General features: G+C 47.4%; 2 long non-coding RNA genes across 2 annotated transcripts in view; one reads left to right on the top strand and one right to left on the bottom strand.

Annotated features, from left to right (window-relative positions):
* Positions 1-6,376, bottom strand: part of LOC310694059 — a 202,251-nt gene extending 195,875 nt beyond the window's left edge. The window contains exon 1 of the long non-coding RNA XR_014519508.1: positions 6,141-6,376. This is a non-coding gene — a long non-coding RNA (uncharacterized lncRNA). The remainder of the gene's footprint in view (positions 1-6,140) is intronic.
* A 4,836-nt stretch (positions 6,377-11,212) lies between these two features.
* Positions 11,213-24,814, top strand: part of LOC310694058 — a 183,571-nt gene continuing 169,969 nt past the window's right edge. Inside the window, exon 1 of the long non-coding RNA XR_014519507.1 lies at positions 11,213-12,509. This is a non-coding gene — a long non-coding RNA (uncharacterized lncRNA). The remainder of the gene's footprint in view (positions 12,510-24,814) is intronic.

Here is a 24,814-nt window from a genome sequence, read left to right as displayed (position 1 = left end):
TATGACCTACAAACCCTACCCATCTTAGGTCCAGGCTTTCTGAAAGACCCTCTTCCCTCATAAGAACTTGCCCCAGGCTCTGAGACCTTTGCGGGAAGCCCTTCTCTCAGTCTCAGTCTCACCACCCTCCCAGGCAGGCTGGGTGGGGACGCAGGAGAGGGCCTTCTTGGTGGTGGCTTCTGCCAGGCAACTTTGAAACACCCTCCCAGGAGAAGCTGGACGGGCTCCCTCCTTGCTGTCCTTCTGACAACATGACAACAGTTGGAGACTTTTCTTGTTTCAGCAGGCTTTGGGAACTGAATGCTTTTAATAAAAGGGCTGGTGCCATGCTGTTTCTACTGTAATTATTGGTATAGTTTAAATAGATTTTTAAGTGTATATATAACATTTTAATTCTATCAATGTTTGATCATTTTTAATAATGTTTTCTTCCTCTGTTTTTAGCAGTTTGTACTTTTATCTGCAAGGTTCCTTGAGTCCCTGCCAGGGGAAAAAGAAATAAATGCAGTGTGCAGATGCAGCCACGAGTCTATCATCCCCACCAGATAGACATTTGATCTGTCTAGCAATACAGGCCAGATGCCTAAGTGATATGTGAAGCTCACTTAGGCATCTGCCCTGTATTGCTAGACAGATCAAGCGTCTACCTGGTGGGGATGATAGACTTGTGGCTGCATCTCTCCTGGAGCCTTCAAGAAACCTAGAGAGACCCAGAGTTGATCTGGGTATTCTCTGAATGCATGAATGATATGCCTCCAAACAGCTCAGACTCTTGCAATTCTTCTAACTCTTAACTCTCTCTTTTGGGGGGAGAGAATGTGTTGTACATTTATGACATACAGCTGCATTTTGTTTTTATCTGTTTTTTATCTTACTTTTGGGAAATTATAATATTTTAATAAATAAACAATGTGCTTGCTTTCCTCTTCCATCACTGTTCCTGCCTTATCTTTTAAATCTCTGCCTAACATTTAAAAATATTTAGGTACACAGCCAATTAATGTAACAACATTATCTCTGGTATTAAATACTCTTGATTTGGAGGTTTGTTACAAACAGGCAAGGCATGGACATTGGCAAATTAATAGATTGTATTATTGCCTTTAACAATCAATCTTCCTTAATCAATAATTTTTAAAATTATTATTTTTAAAAAAATAATTTTATTTTCAAATTTCCAGCTGAAATTTCTGGATCCCCTAGAAATGCACACATTTTCATTGCAGGTATAATTAGTTGTTTACTTACAATTACTAACTTACAAGCTTGTTGCATCTTGGTAAACAAATGAATGGACATAAACAAGTTTTAAAGGGGTGGGGGAGGGAGGAAAAGCAACCCCATTTGAGAGAGGGGACGGTGAACTAGAACAGAGGCAATAATCCAGCAAATGGTAGGATTGTTCCCTGGACATCAAGAGCCCAGAGTTGGCTTCCATGGGATTCGGCCTCATTCACATGGCCATTGTAAGACTGCAACCCCCCCTTTTTAAGGCTGGCAGAACTTGCAGGCAGGTGCCACTGCCCCCCCCCCCCCCAGAAGGCAAACCCCTTGCTCACTCTCTGGCACACTCCCTTCAGGTTCTGCTTCCTTCCGGCTGGGCTGGGCGGTTCTTGCTGGCAGATGCAGCGTCGTAGCTGACAGACATGATGGATGTATCAGACAAGCAAGGGTTTCCCAACCAAACACCGTGCATTACAATCCAGGCAACGGGAGCAATTTAAATGTTGTTAGAGTCATTAATGATCTGTGCAAAAGCTGCTGTGATAAGCAAGGAGCAAATCATCCCTGCAATTTGGGGTGCTGATTTTTTTTACCTCCGCAGCCCTCGCCAGGGCCTGCCCTGAGCTCCGGAGGCAGGCCCTGCCACCTTCTCCTTTGCATGCTTTTGCCAGCATAACCTTGATGCCTGCGGTCCATGGGCTGGCTCCTCTAGGCAGAAACAACCCTGGGGATTGCATCTGGCTCCCTGAGGATCATCCTCCTTTCCCTGGAAGCTGAGCTGTCGCAATCAGAAGCCGAGTGCTTCCCAGAGAGCCTGTAAACTGGCAGGTAGAATCATAGAATCATAGAATCATAGAATCAGAGTTGGAAGAGACCACAAGGGCCATCGACTCCAACCCCCTGCCAAGCAGGAAACACCATCAGAGCACTTCCTATGAATGCCAAAAGTGGAGTGAATTCTGAGCCTTACCCTGAGCTGCTTATTTTGACTGGCCTCAGGCAGGGTTACCTGTTAACCACAGCTGGATCCTTTTGATGGAAGGAGCTGCCAGAAATTGAACCGGAGGCCTTCTGTGTGCAGGGCACAATGGTTCCTTGCACTCTTGTGATGTCTTCCATTTATGCCCTCCCTTCCTTGGAAGAGCTCAGAGTGGGTCAAAGGCAGCCCCTCCCAATCACCAGAAACCCACAGACGCCTTTTCTTGGCCCACTTTCTCTGTAACAATCCAGTACTCCCCACCCCACCCACATGAAGTACACCCAAGCAGGGACTGGCCCTTCCCCAGTTGCTGCTCATGTGAGAAGTTGAAAAAAGCCCAAAGAAGCTACAAAGAGACAAGAGCTCCATCTAGTTCAGCATCTTCTTCCTCCAAGGGGCCAACCAAATGCCTCTGAGAAGTTCAGCGGGAGGCCGCCTCTTTGGGGAGGCCCAGGCTCACTCCCTGGCATCTCCAGGAGCAGGAGACGCCTTGTGATGGACTATATGGAACTGGCGGAAATGACTGGCAGAATCCGAGACCAGGGAGAAGAGTCGGTGGAGGAAGATTGGAAGAAATTTAAAGACTATTTACAGAAACATTGTAAAATTAATGAATGTTAGAATGATGTTGGAATGAATCTATGTAACTTTAGCAAAAATGTATCAAAGATTTAAGAAAAATAGACTGTTAATTGGTGAAAAGAGGGAAAGTAAACTTATATTAAGATCAAGATAAATTTTCAGGATAAAAAATTTGAAGAGAGGGAAAGGATTTGCTGAAATGGATAACTGACTTAGAATACAAAAAAGGGAGGTGTGAGGAGGTCAGGGAAACAAGCAAACGAAAGATAAGTTATGGGAAGGCTCAATTTGTTTTTTCTTTTGTTTTTAATTGTTTCTATTTTTCTGTTTTTTATTGTGATGTGTTGTTTTGTCATTGTTTAATTTGGTGTTTTTTCTTTTGCCTTTTTGTAAACTTAAAACCTTAATAAATACTATTTTTAAAAAAAAAAGGAGACGCCTTGTTTGCACCCGGAGCCCTGGAGAGCTGCTGCCGCTCAGTGCAGGCAAGGCAACCTTGTTTTCAATGCAGAGTGTGTTTTTGACTCGTTTTAAACACCGAGTGGGGGTTGTTTTATATGAAAAAATGTGCCTGTTTTGTTTTTAATTATTTACTTGGTTTTATCCTGTATTTTATTCTGTGAGATGCCCTGAGATCTTATGATGAAGAGCAGTATATAAATCAAACAAACAAACAAACAAACAAACAAGCATATGAATAAATGAATGCTGAGCTCGAAGGACCAAAGGTCTGACTCAGAGTGTGGTCATTCCTCACGTTCCTCATCCCACAAGCTGCTGCTCCCCCCCCCTCCCTCATGGTTGCTTCTCAGCAGCTGGTATTTGGAGCCCCACCTTCATTGATTCATTTGGATTTATCTACAACCTGATCCTGACCTGACAGCTGAAGGTAGAGAACAGCAATATTTAATCATTTTGTTTATGGAGTGAATGTCCATTAAAGGGTGAACAGTGAAAAGAGGACACTTAACACCTGGGTGGGGGATGAACTGGTGGGGGACGGATTTTAAAATACAGGATTAAGCACAAACATTTTTTGTTCCTGGGGGCGACCTGTCTCCCTCTCCAGAGTGGCTTTCATCATGTAGCCTGGGTGCATCTTCTGCTGTGTGCGTTTTGCATCCCACAAAATATGTTGCAAATTCTTTCCCTTTTTTTAAAAAAAAGATATTTATTAAAGTTTTTAAAATATAACAATAAAAATGAAAAATAAAAAGAAACAAAATACAAAATACAACATAAAAACAGTTAAAAAACAAATAATTTTCCATAACATAATAAAAAATTCCTTCCAGTAGCACCTTAAAGACCAACTAAGTTAGTTCTTGGTATGAGCTTTCGTGTGCATGCACACTTCTTCAGATACACTGAAATAGAAGTTGCCAGATCCTTCTATATAGTGAGAAGGTGGGGAGGGGTGTTACTCAGAAGGATGGTGGGAATGGGAGATAGGCAGATAGCTGGGAGAGCCTGTTGACGACTCTTAACGACTGTAATAGGTCTTACAGGAAAAGGCAAGGGGTGGGAAGGTGAGAAATGGTTTAGTTATGTATAGTGAGATAAGAATCCAATGTCTTTGTTAAGCCCAGGTCTTTTCATGGTTTTAAGTTTGGTAATGAGTTGTAATTCAGCAGCTTCTCTTTCCAGTCTATTTCTGAAATTCCTTTGTAGTAAAACAGCTACTTTGAGATCTTGTATAGAATGCCCTGGGAGATTGAAGTGTTCTCCTACTGGTTTCTCTGTTCTGTGATTCTTGATGTCAGATTTATGTCCGTTTATTCTTTGGCGTAAGGTTTGGCCTGTTTGTCCAATATAGAGAGCTGAAGGACACTGTTGGCATTTGATGGCATACACAATGTTAGACGATGAGCAATTAAATAGTCCCGAGATGGTATGTGTGATGTTGTTGGGGCCAGTAATGGTGTTGTCCGGGTGTATGTGGCAGCAAAGTTGGCATCTGGGTTTATTGCAGGCTCTGGTGCCAGTGTCTGTGTTAAGTCTGGTTGTAGTATTATTGTGGGTTAGGAGTTGTTTAAGATTGGGTGGCTGTCTGTAGGCAATGAAAGGTCTTCCTCCCAGAGCTTGAGAAAGAGAACTGTCATTGTCCAGGAGAGGTTGTAGATCTCTGATGATGCGTTGTACTGTTTTAACTTGGGAGCTGTATGTGATGACTAGAGGTGTTCTGTTATTTTCTTTTTTGGGTCTGTCTTGCAGCAAGTTCTCTCTGGGTATCAGTCTGGCTCTGTTGATCGTTTCCATAACATATCTTCCTTACACTTATTTCCCCAGACCTCCTCATACCTCCCTTCTTTGTATTCCACTTCAATTTGTTAGTTCAGCAAATCCTTACCATTAAGCTTTTACCCATTTGTAAACCTTTTTTTTCGTATCTCCTAAAGCATTACAGCTGGAAACCCCTTAGTTTCTATCCAACATCCTTCTAGCATTCATTAATTTTACAATGTTTCTGTAAATAGTCTTTAAATTTCTTTCCCTTTCCAGACTTTGGGTGGTGAACTGGAGCATTGTGGAACCTGCAGAAGGCGCCTCTCCTGGGTGAGCTCAAAAGAGCCCAGCATTTGCCAGGCTCCCTTTCAAGCAGCACGGCGTCTCCTGTATTGTCAAGACTCCTGCCAGTTATTTCAAGCCAATCTAATGCTGACGGGCCTGCTCACCCCCACCCCACCCCACCCCGCTCTGTGCTTCCGAAACTGCTAGGAGCCCCATTCAAAGGAAGACACCCACCAAAGAATGATCAGTCTATTTTAAGTCTGGCTCATTGGCTTAGTGCAAAATTATGCATCTTATATCCAGGTAAAGCCATCACAAATTCCCATCTGACAGTTTAGATGATGCCTGTCACAGTTCTGGGTGTCAGAACACAGACACAATGTGGCTATTAAGAAGTTGGAAGGGTGGCGGGGGGGGGGAGGCAGGAGGCTCCCGCCAGCCTGGGCCTTTAGGGAGAGAGTTCTCAACCAAGGCCCCAATCCCTTTGCGGGCACACGCGCTAAACCCTGTCTGTGGTGCCTACCCCTTTTCCCAAATGATAACACAAGAGACCAGAGTATGGGTTCAAATTGGCCACAACTTTATTGAACTTCAGAAGTGGGAAACTTGGCACAAGCCTTAGCAGATAACCCTCTCAGCCCGCCTGGCTGAGGATATGCAGCCAGATGAGGTCCAGTGAGAGGGGACTGCAAAGCGCAAACTTACACACATGCCCTTCCACTGACCTCGTCCGGGGAGTTTGACCTACATGCTGCTGCTCTATTTATTTATTTTTAATGATATTTATTAGAAGTTTAAAAATTACAGGAAAAAAAAAAGAAAACAACAAAAAAATTAACAAGACATACTGTCAGGGGTTCAGGAGCAGAGGCGAGGGCAAGGGAGGAAACAGAGAGCGAGGGGGAGGAGTCCGAAGAAAAGATGAGTGACGACGACGACCCGAGATCTCCGAGTCTGTCCAGTGAATCAGAAGATTCACAGAAAGGAGCGCCAGTGGCCAGAGCAAGGGGGGAGCTTAGGGGGACACCCCAGGAAGAAAGGTCCAGAGAGGGTTCAGAGGGCAGCAGTTGGAAATCGGGGCCAGCGTCACCAACAGAGCGCAGTGGGGAGGAAAGGCGCCAGGTATCGAGCTCCGGCAGCTCGCAGCAGGGGGGAGGGCATGAGTCAGGAGTGGCCACACCTCCATCGGAGAGCGAAGAAACGGTCAAGCGGAAAGTGGAAGGTTGGGCGCGCGCGCCAAGTTCAAATGCACAGGAAGGCGGCGCAGTAAGCAGCCCGGAAAGGGAGCCAGGTCCTAAAGCCCGACGCAAGGAGACAGGAGGGTCCGGGGGGTCAGCGTCAGAAGAGTCCAGGAAGGAAGAGACCACGGGGGGCAGAGGGACCCAGAGAAGAACGGTCAGGCGGAAAAGGTGGAGTAAGGCTAGGGTATTAAGTTGGTGTACAAGGGGCGGAGACTCAGATGGAGCTTCGCCGGTCTAGCTTGGAAATGGAAACTGTAACTCAATAAAGACTTTTATAAAGTGAACGCTGGCTAGCGTGATCCTCTGTGAGCTAGGATCTGGGAGCAGCTCTGACACATACATTACAATACATAAAAAGAAAAACATAAAAAACAATACAACAATACAGCAAAAAAGAACAATACAGTGGTGCCCCGCAAGACGAATGCCTCGCAAGACGGAAAACCCGCTAGACGAAAGGGTTTTCTGTTTTGGAGGTGCTTCGCAAAACGAATTTCCTATGCGCTTGCTTCGCAAGACGAAAATGTCTTGCGAGTTCCTGCGGGGGTTCCCCCCCTTTTTTCCCAAGCCGCTAAGCTGCTTATCAGCTGATCCTAAGCCGCTAAGCCGCTTAACAGCTGATCCGCTAAGCCGCTAAGCCGCTTATCAGCTGATCCGCTAAGCCCGCTAAGCCGCTAATAGCGCTAATCCGCTAAGCCGCTAATGGGCTTGCTTCGCAAGACGAAAAAACCGCAAGATGAAGAGACTCGCGGAACGGCTTCTTTTCGTCTTGCGAGGCACCACTGTAACATTAAAACACACATCCAATATTCCATATCTTTATCTTTCATTTACTTGTTTCATCGACCTCCTCACACCTCCCTTTTTGTATCCTAGTTTAATTAATTGTTTCAGCAAATTCTTTCCATCTTTCTCAATTTTTGTTGTATAATTTATCTTAACGGTCTAACCTATTAATTAACTCAGCAAATCCTTTCCATCTTTCACTATATTCTGTCATTAAATTTACCTTAATTTATTTTAACCTTATCTTACCATAAAAAGCCTTAAAACTTAAAACTTAATACTTATTTATACATAACTCCTTATATCATTTCTACTAAAGGGTCTCCGCCTTCGCCGCGGTGGCAAGACCCGTTTTTCGCGGAGCGGGTTCCTCTCGGTCAGAGAAACTCCGCCATTGCCGATGGCGCTAACCCAGAAGTCTACATGCCGCCGCTCTAGGGCCAGGGACTCCCGGTTTGCCCTTTAACGGGCCCTGCACGCGCCGCTGCATGCGGAGGGAGCATGACTGCACCCCCCCCAACTTGATGTTAGACTAAAGGCTACCTTGCCAAGGCCTAAAACCGCCACATTACCGACAGTTAACTGACAGTTAGCACACATCCTGAAGACCAACTTGGGGGAACGGGGGGGGGGGTGGAAGCATGACCGCCATGCGGCCTGACTTAGTTCCCCCCCCCCCATAAGGAAAAACTGAAGTGGGTTGCCCTGCAGCCCGGCGAGGCACCCCCTCCCCAGCATGATTCGGCTCAAAAAGGTCGCCTTATGGCCCTCTTTTGTGGGTGGCAAAACAGCAGGCCGGCCTAGCGGCCCAGCTGAGGCCCGAGCCACATTTTGGCCAGCAACACCAGTGGCTGGCAGCAGTGCCACCCCCCAGCTGCAAAAACAAGCAGGCAGTGGCTGCTGCCTAGCTGGGGCCTGTGCATCCCACTCGGGTCGGCAGCAGCAGCTTCAACAAACCACAACAATAAGCCTCAACAGACAAATTAAATCATAAATCTCAACAGAGCCTCCTGGGTCAGCAGGGCCTCCTGCGGGGGCAATGCCGCCCCCCCGCCCCCCCGCTGCTGGGAAAAGGGACTAGGCCGGGTTTTGAGGCCTAGTCAGGCCTGTGTAGCCCTCCTGGGCAGGCCCGCACCGCCCTCCCGGTGCCCCCCCCCCTGCCGAAAAAAGCAAGCAGGCCCAGTCGCGGCCTTGCTGGAGCCCCGCGCTGCCTGCCTGGGTAGGAAGGGGCACCGGGCAGGTGGCAGTGGGGAGCGATGCCCCCCCCGCGCCGCCCAAATGCAAGCAAAATAAAGAATGCCGGTTACTTACCTCAGTCCGGCCGCCCGGATACGCTCCTGATCCTGATCTTGATCCCAGAAGGAAGAGCAGCAAAAGAGGCTTGAGCTCAGGGGTCAGCCTCTTTTCTTTTGGCCTTAGGCCCACCCCCGGTCAGCCGTCCATTGTCCTCCCTGGCCGAGGGCGGGTCAAAGGCCAGCTCAAGCAGGTGGGTGGCACCCGCCCAGGTGAGCCTCGCTTGGTGCCGCAAACCCCGCCCACCTGTGGGGAAGGGAGGGCGGATATTGTCCCCAGGGAGCAGGGGTTCATGCTGGCAGGAAGCTCCGAAAGTGATGCTCTGTGTGTGAAGGTGAAGGGGCACATCTGGGGGGGGGGGGCTGGTGGCTCTTCTGGGAGCCAAACAAACATCAAGCCCTTTGTGAAGAAAGGTTGAGAGCATATAAAATCTCTTTTGCTATTTCTGAAGAGCATTGAAACACACATATATGCAATGGTTTTTTGTTTTTTATATGCTGTGTGCAATGTTCATCTTCTAAATGGATTTCCTCCCCTTTTCTTTGGTAGAATAAATTTTTGTATCAGCTTTTTCAATGTTAGTTGCTTGGTGACCTTTCAGGTAATAATAATGATAGTAATGATTTATTTTGTGGGTTAATGCAAGGCCCCAATAGGAAGGAAACAATGGGTCTTGCCAACCAGCTTGTGCCCCCCAGGTGCAAAGGCTGCCCAGCTGAACTTGGCCTGTAGGCGGGTTCTCCTGTTCAAAGGCCACGTAAGTGTTCCCAGCCACCTGGCATTTGACCTGTGTAACATAGCGCTTGTTGTGACATGTAGCAGGAACCACCCCCCAATCTTTCAGTTTGTACAAACTTCACACACACTCACACTACATACGCTATGCTTCTGTTATAAATTCATAGAAAATCAACCATACATCAGATTTGCCCTGTTCCACTTTTATTTTACTCTGTGAAGGAAGGACTACAAAATGGGGAAGGTTTGATACAGGGCAGCCATAATCCCTTCAGCATACCAGCACATCCACAGGAGCCCTGCCCAGTTGCTATACCAACCCTGATGGTCCTAGACAGAAGACCATCAAGATCACAAAGAACTTGCATATGGGAGTGGATTCAGCACAGACTGGAACAAAGGACAATAATCAGCTCTTTCCTCTGGGGGCAGGAAACTGCAAACTCCCCTCTGTCACCTGGAAAGTACTCATGGGGAGGGGGAAAGGGGGAACCAGCCAGGTGACAGGACACTCAGGTTACCACCACAACTCCTCCCTCAACCCCTCCTTTCTGTGATGTATGCATGATGTCTCTGGGGGTGGGCTTGATCTACAGGAGGGGAATTTCAAAAGTTTTTATAAGACCTTGCACACCATTTTTCTGTGTCTTTCCTCTCTCCTGCAAGTGAGGGGAGCACCCTGTTGCAACAGTTTAATAAAGGCCAAGCCTACAGTCTGCTGTTTTGCTCCAATTACAGATAGGTAGCCGTGTTGGTCTGCCATAGTCAAAATAAAAAAAAATCCTTCCAGTAGCACCTTAAAGACCAACTAAGTTAGTTCTTGGTATGAGCTTTCGTGTGCATGCACATATCTGAAGAAGTGGTATCTGAAGAAGTGTGCATGCACACGAAAGCTCATACCAAGAACTAACTTAGTTGGTCTTTAAGGTGCTACTGGAAGGAATTTTTTTATTTTGCTCCAAGTTATCCTGGTTGGTGCCTTTGTTTTTGTCCAAGGGAGCCCTCAGATTTTTCCGTTAACAGACATGATGACTCACGGCTACTGTCCACATTAAAGGGCCTGGTATTCTTCAAGGGTCAGACACATGGATCAGTGGGGTGCGATTCTGATGTTTTTCTGCCTTCCCCTGCAGTGCACCACGGTGAGCCTTGTCCTTGGCACTCTCTGCTTGTGGACTTCTTGATGGTGCTGGTTGATCTGCAGATGGAGCTGATGGGTTGGTGGCCTGGCCTCACAGGAGAATGCACCTTACACCCCGGGCGTATCTTGGGAGGCAGCCATGCTTCTCAGCACCAGTTGCTGGAAACCACAGGAGTGGGGACTGCTCTTGGGCTCGGGGTCCTGCTTATGGGATTCCTACCTAGGTGGGCACTGTTGGTCTGATCCAGCAGGATCTTCTTATGTTCTGACTCTTTCCAACCGTAGTCCTCCATGGTGTCAGTATCCAACATCTTCCCATTCATCGCCAATATTTGATCATATCTGTAGCTAAGAGAGAACTCTGCTGTGGACCCAAGAAACAGCTCTTTTCTGCAAAAGCCACCCAAAATGTCCCCGCATATGTTGTTTGCCCATCTCCCAGGAAGGGACTCTGAGCTCTGACTACTAACCCCTCCAAAGCAAAGAACAAAGGACTGGTATTCAGAAGAAGGCTGCCTCCAACACGGGAGGTACGACATAGCCCTCACGGCAAGAAGCCACGGAGAGTCTTCTCCTCCATGATAACTCCCATCCTTCCTACCCAACACAGCTAATGGTCTCTTTTTAGAAAGTTAAAAACAGACATCATTTAACAATTGGAAGGATGTACTGCCTGCATGGCAGGCATTTAAAAGTTGGCTTGCTGAATCTCTAGTGGCAGAGTGTTCCACAGGCTCAATTTCTCATTGTTGTCCAATGAGCCTCACCAGCTTGGGGAATGACCAAGGATGCTCTGGCAGATGACCTCAGTGATCAAGCTGGGATCTAAGGCTTCAGGTAATCCCTGAGGTACCCTGGACCTAAGTTGCTTAACTGCAGGCAGGGGAGGGGGGTTGGAGCAAGGGAAAGATACCCAGCCCTCTGATGAAGTATTTATTTGTCACAAACAATAGTGTCATTGACATGTGTCGCACTTTTGGAAACAGAAGGGGAAAGGGCCTGCTCCAAGGCGTTTGTCTCCTGTGCAGGTTTGCTGGGGAAAGCGGGAAGGCAGCCAAATGCCCAGCCCAAGACAGGCCATCTCCTCCGTGTGGGAAGCTGGCTTGGCAAGCCTGACTGAAGAGCACCTGCCTGGGCAGATGGGCCTAGCCAGGGGTTTGCAGCCTCCCTGACTGCTGGGGATCAGCGTGAATTGGCCACCACCTGCAGGGTGCTGAGTGAAGCTGGGCACAGAGGACAGCGCTTCTGCCACTTTTTAAAGAGAGGTCTGAGCACTTGGAGTGAAGTCAATGTGTTGTGCTGAGTGCTCTGTTTGGCAAAGCAAAGGAGAGCGGGGGAGGGGAGAAAAGAAAAGAAAAAGAGGATTAAATGGGAATGTTACCTTTACTCTTGTCAAATCCCTAGTAGAAACATTGCTTAATGCCCTTAAAAAAGGCCCATTACCACAGGGCAGCGAGTCAAAGAGCCCAGCTGCCCTCCTGCTCAGTTATCTCGTTCCCGGATAATGGAATGACCCCTCGCCTGCCCAGGCGCTGCCGCACTATAATAGCATGAGCCGTGCGAATAAAGCGGTTATTTTTGGAATCCAATTGAAACTGCGCTGGAGCCAGCGTGTGACAGGGGAAGGGTTGAACAAGATGCAATGTTCTAGAGGAAGAAGAGGACAAAATTGAATTTGGGGGAAGGTGCTGCCGGCAGTGAACTGTGGAAGGGAAGAGGCAGCCCAGGCTGGAGTGTGTGGCTGGTGGGGTGGAGAGGGGCTGCCGTGGGCTGCTTGCAGGAGGTTTCAAACAAGAGCAGAAAGAAGAGAGGCAGGGGAACAGCACACAGGAAACCAGCAAAGGGTTTCTGACTCCTGGTGGTGTCACACTAAGAACCACCAAGAGGATTGTGGCACCTTGGAGGCCAATAAATGGATGCTGGCACCATCCGCTGTCAAGGGCTCAAGCAGGCAAGGAAAACCTCAGATGCAAGAAGCAAACTTTCAGCTGGCAGGAATGTGCAGGAGAAAAGGGTCAGGTGGGAGCTGAATAGCCAGGAGGGGCAGCAGTTGCATCTGGTGACCACGAGAGATTAATGCATGTTACATAGACACACCTTCCTGGGCTCATCTAGACTTCCGCTTCCCCCTGGAGAAACCTGCTTTTTAGCACTGAATCAGAGCAAATGTCAATGGGGTTTTCTGTGAATTGATGGTTGCTCCAATTCAGCACTAAAGAGCAGGTTTTCCCAGGGACAACCAGAAAACACGCAGAAAATCACTCAGACCCATGGTTTCTAGGCACGGGAGGTATGGATGAGCCCTAACCTTTACAGCAGCAGCTCAGTGGTAATTTACTCAGGCTTTCTTATTATTACATCCTACTGTAGGATCCCTGTTAGGACCCCTGTTTGCACACCCAGACATTATTGAAGGTCATCCCAGGGTATGGTCATGGTGTGGAGGGGGCATTTGGCTCTGCCCTCCCCCTCCCTGGGGCCTAGCCTTCTGTGTTTGGCTTGGCCTTCTCCAGTCATGCTTTTGCACCTGACACCTGGTCCATCTAGCTTAGCTTGACTGTACTGACTGACAGCAGCTTCCCAGGGTTTTTGACGGGAATCATTCCTAGGTGGGGATGCTGCCACTCAGCAAAGGTGCTCCCCTTATCCCTTGACCTGAAGGGCATAGGAACATGCCCAGCAGTGCTCTGTGGCACCTGGGCAGGTAGGACCTGAAGTAGGAGCCCCATCAGGTGCCTCAAGTGAATAGCATAGCTCCTCCGGGCACCTGGCCAGGCAGAAGGTTGTGTGTTGCTTTGATTTAAAGAATGGGAACAGCTTCCAAGTTTCGCAAGGGCAGGAAGGCAGGCATACACTTGGGGACAGGCAGGAGTGGGCAGTGGGCTCCAGGGCCCTGCAAAGCTCCTTGCTCCTCGAAAGGCTGGAAATAGGGGATGGGTCCCTCGCAAGAGTAATAATAAACATGCAAGTCAATTGCCTTCCTTTGCATAATTTGTTTAGGCTGAATAATTTTTGTGACCTTCCCCAGAGAATACAAGTCAATCTCCTTGCTGCTTTGGCCACTGATTTTCACTTCTGAGCCATATTTAACAATGTGCCTAATTCATGGGGGGGGGGGGGCAGCTGCAGAGAATAGCAAGGATCGCCCCTCCTACAGCGCACCAAGTGCAGCTTGTCCTGCAGGGTAGAGAGAAGCTGCTTCTTTTGAAATTTCCCCTGAAAGGGTAACTTGCCAACCTTCATTTGCTTCATTGCAGGCGTGGGATGAGATGGAAGAGTCGCTGCCCTGATTCTCAGGGGTGAAATAAGGCTCAGAAGAGACCTTGGTGTGGCACAGGTCAAGGGGGCATTGTGCCACCCGCGTGTGCTGCTTGGGGTGGGAGATTCCACAGCTGCAGGCCTGTAAGGAGAAGAAGGGAAGATGCTTTGCTGGGAGATGGGACAGCCCTTTGGGGAGGAAGCCAAGAGGAGTGTGAGGAAGCAGCAGCTTGGCAGGCTGTGACTCTGCAAGCCCAGCCAGCCTCTCCTCCTGATTCTCCTCCTACTGTACATCTGCACTGGCGATGAGGGAAGGGCACTCTGTGCATGCTCAGTGTCATTCTCCTTTGTATCACTTCACACATTCAAGGTCAGAGTCTTCACCGATCACAGGGCCATGATTCACGGCTTTGAGCCACTGTCTGTTGGGATGCCAGCTTCGTCTGAGGAGTCTCAAAGCTCTGCATTTATCACAAGGGCAGCCATGTCTCCCTCCAAGCAACATTTTGTCACCTCAGCAACCCTCCAAGGTAGGCTAGTCTGAAAAGACTTGCTGAAAGGTTGTCCAGTAAGCTTCATGGCTGCCTTGAACCCAGGGAGGGCTCTTGCATCAGTGCTGTAGGCTTTATTCACTACACTGGACCAGCCGTCACCAGGCTGAAGGATCCTTGTGATCTTTCTGGGATTTGCTTAAGGTGTTTGCAAAAAAAGGATGCTAATTCCTTTGAGCCTGTCTGATAATTATGCATTTTCTTGATGTAGCACATGCAACAGAATAAATGTTGCAGATTCAAAGCAATTGTATCCTTGCTTTATGTGTCAAGGATTTCTGACACATATGTGGGTTTTGGGTGGAATTAAGCATCCCCCACCCATTTCATATACTGTGGTGGCTCTTCCGGTGTCAATCATTTCCCTGGAGACAGATGTCAAGCAACCTGTCTACGATGGGGCGAGGATGATGGGTGGGGAAACCAAGCAGCAAGCCCCACCTGCAGGCACCCGACAAAGACACCCTTGTGGATTTTTGCTGAGAGGTCCCATCATGGGAGTATTTGACAAAATCACTGGGCACTCCTTGCCTCAGCTCCCCCTCCTGCCCTGGAACCTCATCCAAGCATTTCTTTCTGGAACGGCACAGAGTGTTTAGGGGCGGCCTTCTGAGAGCAGGATGGCGTTGGATCAGACCTTCTTGCAGAGCCAGTGGGGTGGTCAGATGAGGACTGGAAAGACCCCCGTTCACATCCCCAGTTGGCTGCGAAGGTCAGAAGGCAACCTGCATCTATTATATGCATTTATTCATATTTATGGCATGCTTCATCCAATAAATCATCTAGGTATCCTACCAAAGAGAGAGAGAGAGAGAATAATAACATGACAATAAAGTTATGCCACAATCAACTTTAAGGGACAACCAGCTGGCATTTTTACTGTAGTCTGATTTTATAGTTTTAAGCAATTTTTGGTTTTTTTGTACTGTATTGTTGTAAACCACTTAGAGACTATTGTAGTTTAGTGGTATATAAACTGCAACAACCACTACCACTACCACAGCAGCAACAACAACAACAACAGGATCAAACTTGCATTCAAACCAGCACATTCAAACTACACACAAGGTACCGGTATGTACCCCACCCCACCCCCATAGACCAGGCACCCCAAACTTGGCCCTCCAGCTGTTTTGGGACTATAACTCCCATCATCCCTAGCCAACAGGACCAGGGATGATGGGAACTGTAGTCCCAAAAAAGCTGGAGGGCTGAGTTTGGGGATGTCTGCTATAGACAGTGCTTTTTTTTCTTTAAAAATGTTTAGGGGTAGTCTCATTTTAACTCAAGAAAATCACCATTTTATAGTTCAAATAGGGAAAAATAAATACAGTAAATGGAAAAAGTACAAAGATTCACAAAATGTTTAGGGTTATGTGTACCCCTGCGTCCCCAGAAAAGAGCACTGACTATAGACAGTGCGCGGACATGGGTGGCGCTGTGGGGATGCGGGTGGCACTGTGGGTTAAACCACAGAGTCTAGGACTTGCCGATCGGAAGGTCGGCAGTTCAAATCCCCATGACGGGGTGAGCTGCCGTTGCTCGGTCCCTGTTCCTGCCAACCTAGCAGTTTGAAAGCACATCAAAGTGCAAGTAGATAAATAGGTACCACTCCAGCGGGAAGGTAAATGGTGTTTCCGTGTGCTGCTCTGGTTCGCCAGTCATGCTGGCCACATGACCCAGAAGCTGTACCCCGGCTCCCTTGGCCAATAAAGTGAGATGAGCGCCGCAACCCCAGAGTCGGCCACGACTGGACCTAATGGTCAGGGGTCCCTTTACTTTTACCTATAGACAGTGCAGGGCCTTCAAAGCAGAGCCCAAGAGGCCTGCAGGGAGAGAAGTCTTCACCTGGTGCCAAAAGTACAACCACACGACAGCCCCCCTAAAAGTTGGAAGCCACACTGAGTGGCTGGGGCAACCTAGCCAGATGGGTGGGGTATAAATAGAAGCAGCAGCATCAGCCAGGCTTGCCTGGAGTGAGCATTCCATGCCTGGAAGGCCACCACCCAAGAGCCCCCTCCTCCCCTGGCCCCACCCTGAGCTTACTCGGGAGAGGGCACAGGCTAAAGGGCTCTTCCAATGGCTTTGGGGAACAGGTTAAGTGCTTTCGGAAGGAGGTGTCCTGTTAGGTCATCACTCTTTGCTGATGCAGAAGGAGCTCTTTGGCTGCCGCTGGCTGCTGCCTGGTTGGCACTGACCTGCAATGGGGCCTTCTCGGTGGCTGCTCCCCATTTTTGGAATGCCCTCTCTCTGGTGGGGTGCATCTCTCGCACTCTTTATTGGCTTTGATGAGGGACTTAAAAGCCTTCCCACTCACACAGGCATTTGGTTTTCATTTGGTTTGTAATTGCATTTTTGGGAAATCACTGATGTGTTTGCCAACCTGGGCTTCTTTGGTAGGTGGGGGGGCTGGGTAGGAAAATTAGGGTGGTAGCACTGCACTAAGTTTGTTCTCAGGGTGGGCCTGCTGAAATTAATTGAACACAGCTACCTTAAGACCATTACCCCTCCTAGGTCTACTCTGAGTTAGAGCTGAATCGCACCCTTAATTAATTAAGGTTGGGCTTAGGTGGTGTCCAGAGGCAGCTCCTCTGTCCTTCCGTGACATGCTCTTGCCAGGGAAGGTCAAATTCCTGTGAGACGCGCCTTGGTTTCGCCCCCCAGGCTCGTCCCCATCGCAGGCGGGTGGGGAGGGGAATGCAAGTAAAGAGGATATTAGTTGGGGAGACAGAAAATTAAGCCCGCCTCCCAACTCAGCCTGGCTCTTCCAAGAGGGTTTCAAATGCTGCCTGGCTCGGCTCTCTTTTGCAGCAGATTGTAATCTTCCCCTGTCGTATAAGGGTGATTTCTATCAGGATTTGCTTCATTTCAGCCCGTCGTGGGCAAGCGGGGGGTGCGCGGGGGTCTTCAGCAGACAAAGTCTCCCTGCTTCCTCTGTTGCTGCTCTTCTTTCACGCCACGGGAGGAGAGAAAGAATCTCCCCCTTCCGCCCAAGATCCGCCTCCTCCCTCCCTCGCTCTACAGCTATTGTGCATATGCAAATGCAGCCAGCCCGGGCCATCTATATATAGCTAGGATTTTTTTGCTACACTTTGCATTCTCTGCTATTTTTTAAAAGGCAGCCCCCCTCCCCGCCTGCCCCCCAACCTCTGCCTCTCTCTCTCTCTCTCTCTCTCTCTCTCTCACACACACACACACAGACACACAATCCCCCCGCCATATAAATTTCCCCTCCCCCTGCAGCCGGCCCCGTCGCATGCAACATTGATTGTCTGTTATATTACATTTATTAAGGAGTGATAACTTGTAATAATTGGATGTTAAATTAAGGAACTCTTTCCTAGTTATTGCCGTCTCAATTATAATTGTCATTTGCTGGCAGTTATGATGATATATGAGGGTTGTATTTTACTCAGCCGACCATGACCCGGTGAGTAATATTCCCTCCGCTCGAGGGGCAGCGAGGCGCTCGGTGCCTCCCAGCGCCAGAGCTGCCTGGAATATTAAGTTTCGGGCTGGAGAGGAGGAGGAGGAGGAGGAGAGGGACCGGACCCTTCTGGCAGGAGCTGCGCTGGCCTTGCCCGAGGGTCCCACGGACGGCAGCTGGCACGGGGCGAGGCTGCGAGGCTAGGCGCCCGTGGGGAGAGGAGACGGGGTTGCCGCCGCACCCAGCGGTGCCGCTTGGCAGGAGGTGGCGGGAAGCATATGCGGGAGGGCTTGGTTCACCCTCGCAGTAAACTTTTTGTTAACATTAAAATTTAAAAATATAACAAAAGGGAAATAGTTTCATAGCAGAAACTATGCGGGAGGGCTTGGTTCACCCTCGCAGTAAACTTTTTGTTAACATTAAAATTTAAAAAATTTAAAAATATAACAAAAGGGAAATAGTTTCATAGCAGAAAGCGCTGGAGTCGAATACAACGCCAATTCCTGCAGAGAGAAAAGAAAATGGTGGTTGTTTTCTTACGCTCAAGTCAAGAGATACCCCTGCAAACTTAGCAAATGAAGAAAAGAGGGTTTTTGTGTTTGTTTCATGAAAATGTTGTTACGGAAAAATCTAGGTGTGAGCCTGCGGGTCCCTGCGGAATAAAGGAAGGATTCCAGCCACCAACCGCAGCAAATAGCTGTAAACCAAAGTTTACTGCGCAATAGGTTCAAAGAAGAAATTTGAACCCCGAGGATGGGGTGACAAGGACTTTTAAAACTTTCCCACCATATCCCAGAATACAGTTCGTACAGCATCATTGGTACATCACTGACATGTCACAAAAGGAGAGGGGTAGACAGGGGTTACAGCAGCCAAGAAATTAAAAGACACCTGCTTCTTGGGAGGAAAGCAATGACCAACCTAGACAGCATCTTAAAAAGTAGAGACATCACCTAGCCAACAAAGGTCCGTATAGTAAAAGCTATGGTTTTCCCAGTAGTGATGTATGGAAGTGAGAGCTGGACCATAAAGAAGGCTGATCACCAAAGAATGGATGCTTTTGAATTCTGGTGCTGGAAGAGACTCTTGAGAGTCCCATGGACTGCAAGAAGATCAAACCTATCCATTCTGAAGGAAATCAGCCCTGAGTGCTCACTGGAAGGACAGATCGTGAAGCTGAGGCTCCAAGACTTTGGTCACCTCATGAGAAGAGAAGACTCCCTGGAAAAGACCCTGATGTTGGGAAAGATGGAGGGCACAAGAAGGGGATGACAGAGGACGAGATGGTTGGATAGTGTCTTCGAAGCTACAAACATGAGTCTGAACAAACTGTGGGAGAAAGTGGAAGACAGAAGTGCCTGGCATGCTCTGGTCCATGGGGTCACGAAGAGTCGGACACCACTAAATGACTAAACAACAAAGACAGGGGTTACACTAGTTTAACCTTGGCAAACAGGTCCAGACAAGTCCTTGGTACAAGATTAGCATAAGCAGACATGGCAGGGCAAGGCTCAGGTATAAGATTAGCACAGGCAAACACCTCTGAAGTCCCACCACCCAAAGTGCAATAGAACTTCCTTTGCATGTCTGGACCCCTTGGCAAGTCTGGTAATGCGATTAGGCTTTCCTTGGCCAACAATCAGCTTAGCAATTGTCACCTCTGGGAACTTCCTGGAGTCCTTTTTCAAGGGGAAAATAGCTTTGGAATGGAGGAAACTGGCAAAGGAGTTGATTTTATATTATTTTTAAAGCTAGGTAACTTCCCTGAGCTGTCAAGTTGAAAGGATAAATAAAATAATTCCTTCCAGTAGCACCTTAAAGACCAACTAAGTTAGTTCTTGGTATGAGCTTTCGTGTGCATGCACACTTCTTCAGATATCTTCAGTATCTGAAGAAGTGTGCATGCACACGAAAGCTCATACCAAGAACTAACTTATTTGGTCTTTAAGGTGCTACGGGAAGGAATTATTTTATTTTGACTATGGCAGACCAACACGGCTACCTATCTGTAAGTTGAAAGGATACATTCAGGCATAATATTGATAACATTTAACTTTAAAGATGTGCCCCCACCCCGTAATTTCCGTAACAGTTTACCCACCGCTTGACCATCAATAAAAAAAAAATCCTCAATGGCGTTTGCAAAAAAGATAAAGCAGTAAAAATCAACTATAAGAAGAGTTAACAATAATCTACAACTTTTGAAAAGTTGAAATAAGTCTAATCTAAAAATATTAAAACTCACATCAACTTTCTGAATGTCTGGATAGACTTTTCTAAGCTAAAATATGCCCAAAAGAGGCCCAGTGAAGGTGCCTGCCAGATATCAGCAGAGTTAAGAGCAGAGTTCTCCTTGTATCCACAGTACTAATAATTCCAACAAAATAAGAGAAGCCTAAACCCACCAAAGCAAAAAACCTCACAGGATCCACACCTCGGTTAGCCATGGGCACCATCCTTTGCAATTGAAATAAAGGCATGCCATGTTGCAAAAAATAAAAATAAAATTGGACTCATATGCTACATCCTTTAGTGACTTTCAATTTATGGGAAATATTTCCTAGAAGCACAGTTTCCAGACTTTTGAATACCAATATTCTAAGTTATTTAATTAAAGGCTTCATTTTTTAATTAAAAAACCCCATTCTTATTTTTCTGACATAAATGCACCTCTTTTAATGCTTTGCAACATGAAATACCAAAAGAAACACGCAGTCTGCAAACCAGTTCCCAATTAAAATGCAACACATGCAACGGAGATGTAAATGACACAACAGCAGCAGCATGAAATTGAGGCCGTTTGTAGGATTCTTGCGGGTGAAGGAGGAAGTGTTTCCTATGTATGGTCTGCATGCATCCCGGGCGTCTAAGCAGAAAGAACCACTGTAGCCCCACAGAGGGGCAGAGAGTAGCCTCGGAGGCAGTGGAGAAGCTGACTGAGCTGGCAGACGCTCTCCAAGAATTCAGAGAGGGGCCTTCCCAGCCTTACCTGCAAATGCTGCTGGAGATTGATCCTGGGACCTTCTGCAGGTGCTTGATGCCTGAGCTGCAGCCCCCAAGACCCAGAGGGGGAGAGGGCTGCGTAGGGAGTGGCCTTCTGCTAAGTCCATCTACAGTCGTACCTTGGAAGTCAAATGGAATCCGTTCCGGAAGTCCGTTCCACTTTCAAAACATTTGGAAACCAAAGTGTGGCTCCTGTGGCCAATCGGAAGCCGTGGAAGCCCCACCAGACATTTGGCCTCCAAAAATAGTTCCCCAACCGGAACAGTTTGTGGCATTTGGGAGTCAAAACGTTCGAGAACTAAGCTGTTTGAAAACCAAGGTACGACTGTACTTGGGGTGGCTCTCCAGGACTAGGGTTGGACAGGAGTCTTTTCCCTGGAGAAGCTGCCAAGGATTGAACCCGAAACCTTCAGCATGCAGAGCAGATGCTCTGGCCCTGAGCTGCAGCCAGTGCTGAGCAGGAAGCCCACAGGTGCCACTCCCCAGGAAGGCGCATCTGGGAGTGCTCAGAGAGCATGTCCTCCCCAGAACTCACAGAACATAGCAATGAAAGCAGCCTGTCCCTCCATCCTTGGGAGCATCTGCACTTCACATTTAAAGCAGCATCATACCAATTAAAAAAGCCATTAAAACTCCCCCCAAAGTATCCTGGGAAGTATTTCTCCCCTCCCAAGCTACAGTTCACAGAGTTTCCTGGGAGGAGAATTGCAGCCCTGTGAGGAGAAGGGGGTCTCTCTGAATAACTCTCAGCAACCTGAACAACCTGTACTTCACAGGATTCATTGGGGAAGCCAGTGTGGTGTAGTGGTTAAGAGCGGTAGTCTCGTAATCTGGGGAACCGGGTTCACTTCCCCGCTCCTCCACCTGCAGCTGCTGGGTGAATCATAGAATCATAGAATCATAGAGTTGGAAGAGACCACAAGGGCCATCGAGTCCAACCCCCTGCCAAGCAGGAAACACCATCAGAGCACTCCTGACATATGGTTGTTAAGCCTCTGCTTAAAGACCTCCAAAGTAGGAGACTCCACCACACTCCTTGGCAGCAAATTCCACTGTCGAACAGCTCTTACTGTCAGGAAGTTCTTCCTAATGTTTAGGTGGAATCTTCTTTCTTGTAGTTTGGATCCATTGCTCCGTGTCCGCTTCTCTGAAGCAGCAGAAAACAACCTATCTCCCTCCCCTATGTGACATCATTTTATATATTTGAACATGGCTATCATATCACCCCTTAACCTCCTCTTCTCCAGGCTAAACATGCCCAGCTCCCTTAGCTGTTCCTCATAAGGCATTGTTTCGAGGCCTTTGACCATTTTGGTTGCCCTCCTCTGGACACGTTCCAGTTTGTCAGTGTCCTCCTTGAACTGTGGTGCCCAGAACTGGACACAGTACTCCAGGTGAGGTCTGACCAGAGCAGAATACAGTGGCACTATTACTTTCCTTGATCTAGATTGTATTGTATTGAAATCAAACCTTTATTAGGCATTATACAAATAAAAACCGTAAAAAGGAAAATAACATGTAAAAGCCTTGAAGTATATATAAAAAGGCAGCAGTTGGCTACAAACATATATATATATATACATATAGAATCAGTGGTTTTCCTTGTTAACCTGCTCCTTGGAGGACTGCAGCCAAAAACTCGGCTACCCCCGCCGTTATCCTTTGGTCAACGTCAGATAGGCAGAATCCCACACATTCACCTTGCTGGGGTTCCAGACCACCCAAAAGGGGGGACAGCATGCGTTGACGGAGCGTACTGTGCAATGGGCAATGAAAGAGAATATGCTCTACAGTGTCCGGGACATTCATAGAGCATCTGCAGAATCTCTTGTTTCTAGGGATGTTTTGATATCTTCCCCAGACAAATGCTGAGGGAAAAACATTCAACCGGGCCAGCATAAAAGCCCTGCGTTGGGCTGGGATTATTAATTTAGTAACGTAATTGACTCTGCTATCTAAGATATTTAAATCATAGAATATGGGGGAGCAAATTTTGTTTACAGCTGCCATAATATTTTGTCTCTCGACATCCTTTAGTCTAGCTAGGATATTATGGAAAATGTATTGCTCATTAGAATTGTACAGGGGCTCCAGCTCGATGCCTAAAGATTCAATCTTTTTTTCGAGGTACTGATACCATCTTGATTTATAGGAGTCTTTGAGCAGATCAGTGAGCAGGCTTGATGGAGAGCAGCGAAAGTGGCAGCGTAACCAGTACTTTATTGAGGTGGACCATGCCCAGTATTCCATTGTGTGTATGCCTATTTCTGCACACATTGTTTCATATTTGATCACAGCTGGGAGTCCAAGAATACGTCTCAGAAAGCAGGAGTGAATCTTATTTAAATCACTGTTATATGCTTGGACCCATAGCGGGATTCCATAGAGTATCTGGGCTTGCACTTTTGTTTGAAATATCTGATTGGCCGCAGGAATAAATTGATTACCTTTCTGATAATAAAAACGGGCAACTGCTGATGAGGTTCAAAGATCTAGATGCTACACTCCTATTGATGAGGCCCAGAATTGCATTGGCTTTTTTAGCTGCCGCGTCACATTGTTGGCTCATGTCAAGTTTGTGGTCAACCAAGACTCCTAGATCCTTTTCACATGTACTGCTCTCAAGTCAGGTGTCACCCATCTTGTATTTGTGCCTCTCATTTTTTTTGCCCAAGTGCAATACTTTACATTTCTCCCTGTTAAAATTCATCTTGTTTGTTTTGGCCCAGTTCTCTAATCTGTCAAGGTCGTTTTGAAGTGTGATCCTGTCCTCTGGGGTGTTAGCCACCCCTCCCAGTTTGGTGTCATCTGCAAATTTGATCAGGATGCCCTTGAGTCCATCATCCAAGTCGTTGATAAAGATGTTGAATAAGACCGGGCCCAAGACAGAACCCTGTGGCACCCCACTAGTCACTCTTCTCCAGGATGAAGAGGAACCATTGATGAGCACCCTTTGGGTTCGGTCAGTCAGCCAGTTACAAATCCACTGAGTGGTAGCATAGTCAAGACCGCATTTTACCAGCTTCTTTACAAGAATATCATGGGGCACCTTGTCAAATGCCTTGCTGAAATCAAGGTAGGCTACATCCACTGCGTTCCCTTCATCTACCAGGCTTGTAATTCTGTCAAAAAATGAGATCAGGTTAGTCTGATATGACTTATTTTTCAGAAATCCATGCTGACTATTGGTGATCACAGCATTCCTTTCTAGGTGCTCACAGACTGTTTGCTTAATGATCTGCTCCAGAATCTTCCCTGGTATTGATGTCAGACTGACTGGGCGGTAATTATTTGGGTCCTCTCTTTTCCCCTTTTTGAAAATAGGGACAACATTTGCCCTCCTCCAGTCTGCCGGGACTTCGCCTGTTCTCCAGGAATTCTCAAAGATGACTGCCAGTGGTTCTGAGATCACCTCTGCCAGTTCTTTTAATACTCTTGGATGCAGTTCATCTGGCCCTGGAGACTTGAATGCATCTAAACTAGCCAAGTATTCTTGTACTATCTCCTTAGTTATTCTGGGCTGTGTTTCCTTTGCTGAGTCATTTGCTCCAAATTCTTCTGGTCGGGCATTGTTTTCTTTATCGGAGAAGACTGAGGCAAAGAAGGCATTGAGGAGTTCAGCCCTTTCTGTGTCCCCTGTTTGCATTTCACCATCTTCTCCTCTGAGTGACCCCATTGTTTCTTTGTTCTTCCTTTTTTATGAACATACCCATAAAAGCCTTTTTTGTTGCTTTTAACCTCTCTAGCAAGCCTGAGTTCATTCTGTGCTTTAGCTTTTCTGACTTTGTGTCTACACGTGCTGGCTATTTGTTTGAATTCCTCTTTGGTGGTTTCCCCCCTTTTCCATTTTTTGTACACATCCTTTTTTAATCTTAACTCAGTTAAAAGTTCTTTAGATAGCCACCCTGGCTTCTTTAGGCACCTTCCATGTTTCCGTCTCATTGGTATTGCCTGACGTTGTGCTTTTACTATCTCCCTCTTAACAAACTCCCAGCCACCATGAACTCCATTTCCTTTTAGTATTACTGTCCATGGGATCTCACCCAGCACTTCCCTAAGTTTTATGAAGTCGGCTTTCTT

This window comes from Podarcis liolepis, assembly GCF_965112155.1.
Source record: "Podarcis liolepis genome assembly, chromosome: 15".
NCBI lineage: Eukaryota > Metazoa > Chordata > Lepidosauria > Squamata > Lacertidae > Podarcis > Podarcis liolepis.
The sequence above is the reverse complement of the archived record's forward strand: the minus strand, read 5'-3'. Positions and strand labels throughout refer to the sequence as shown.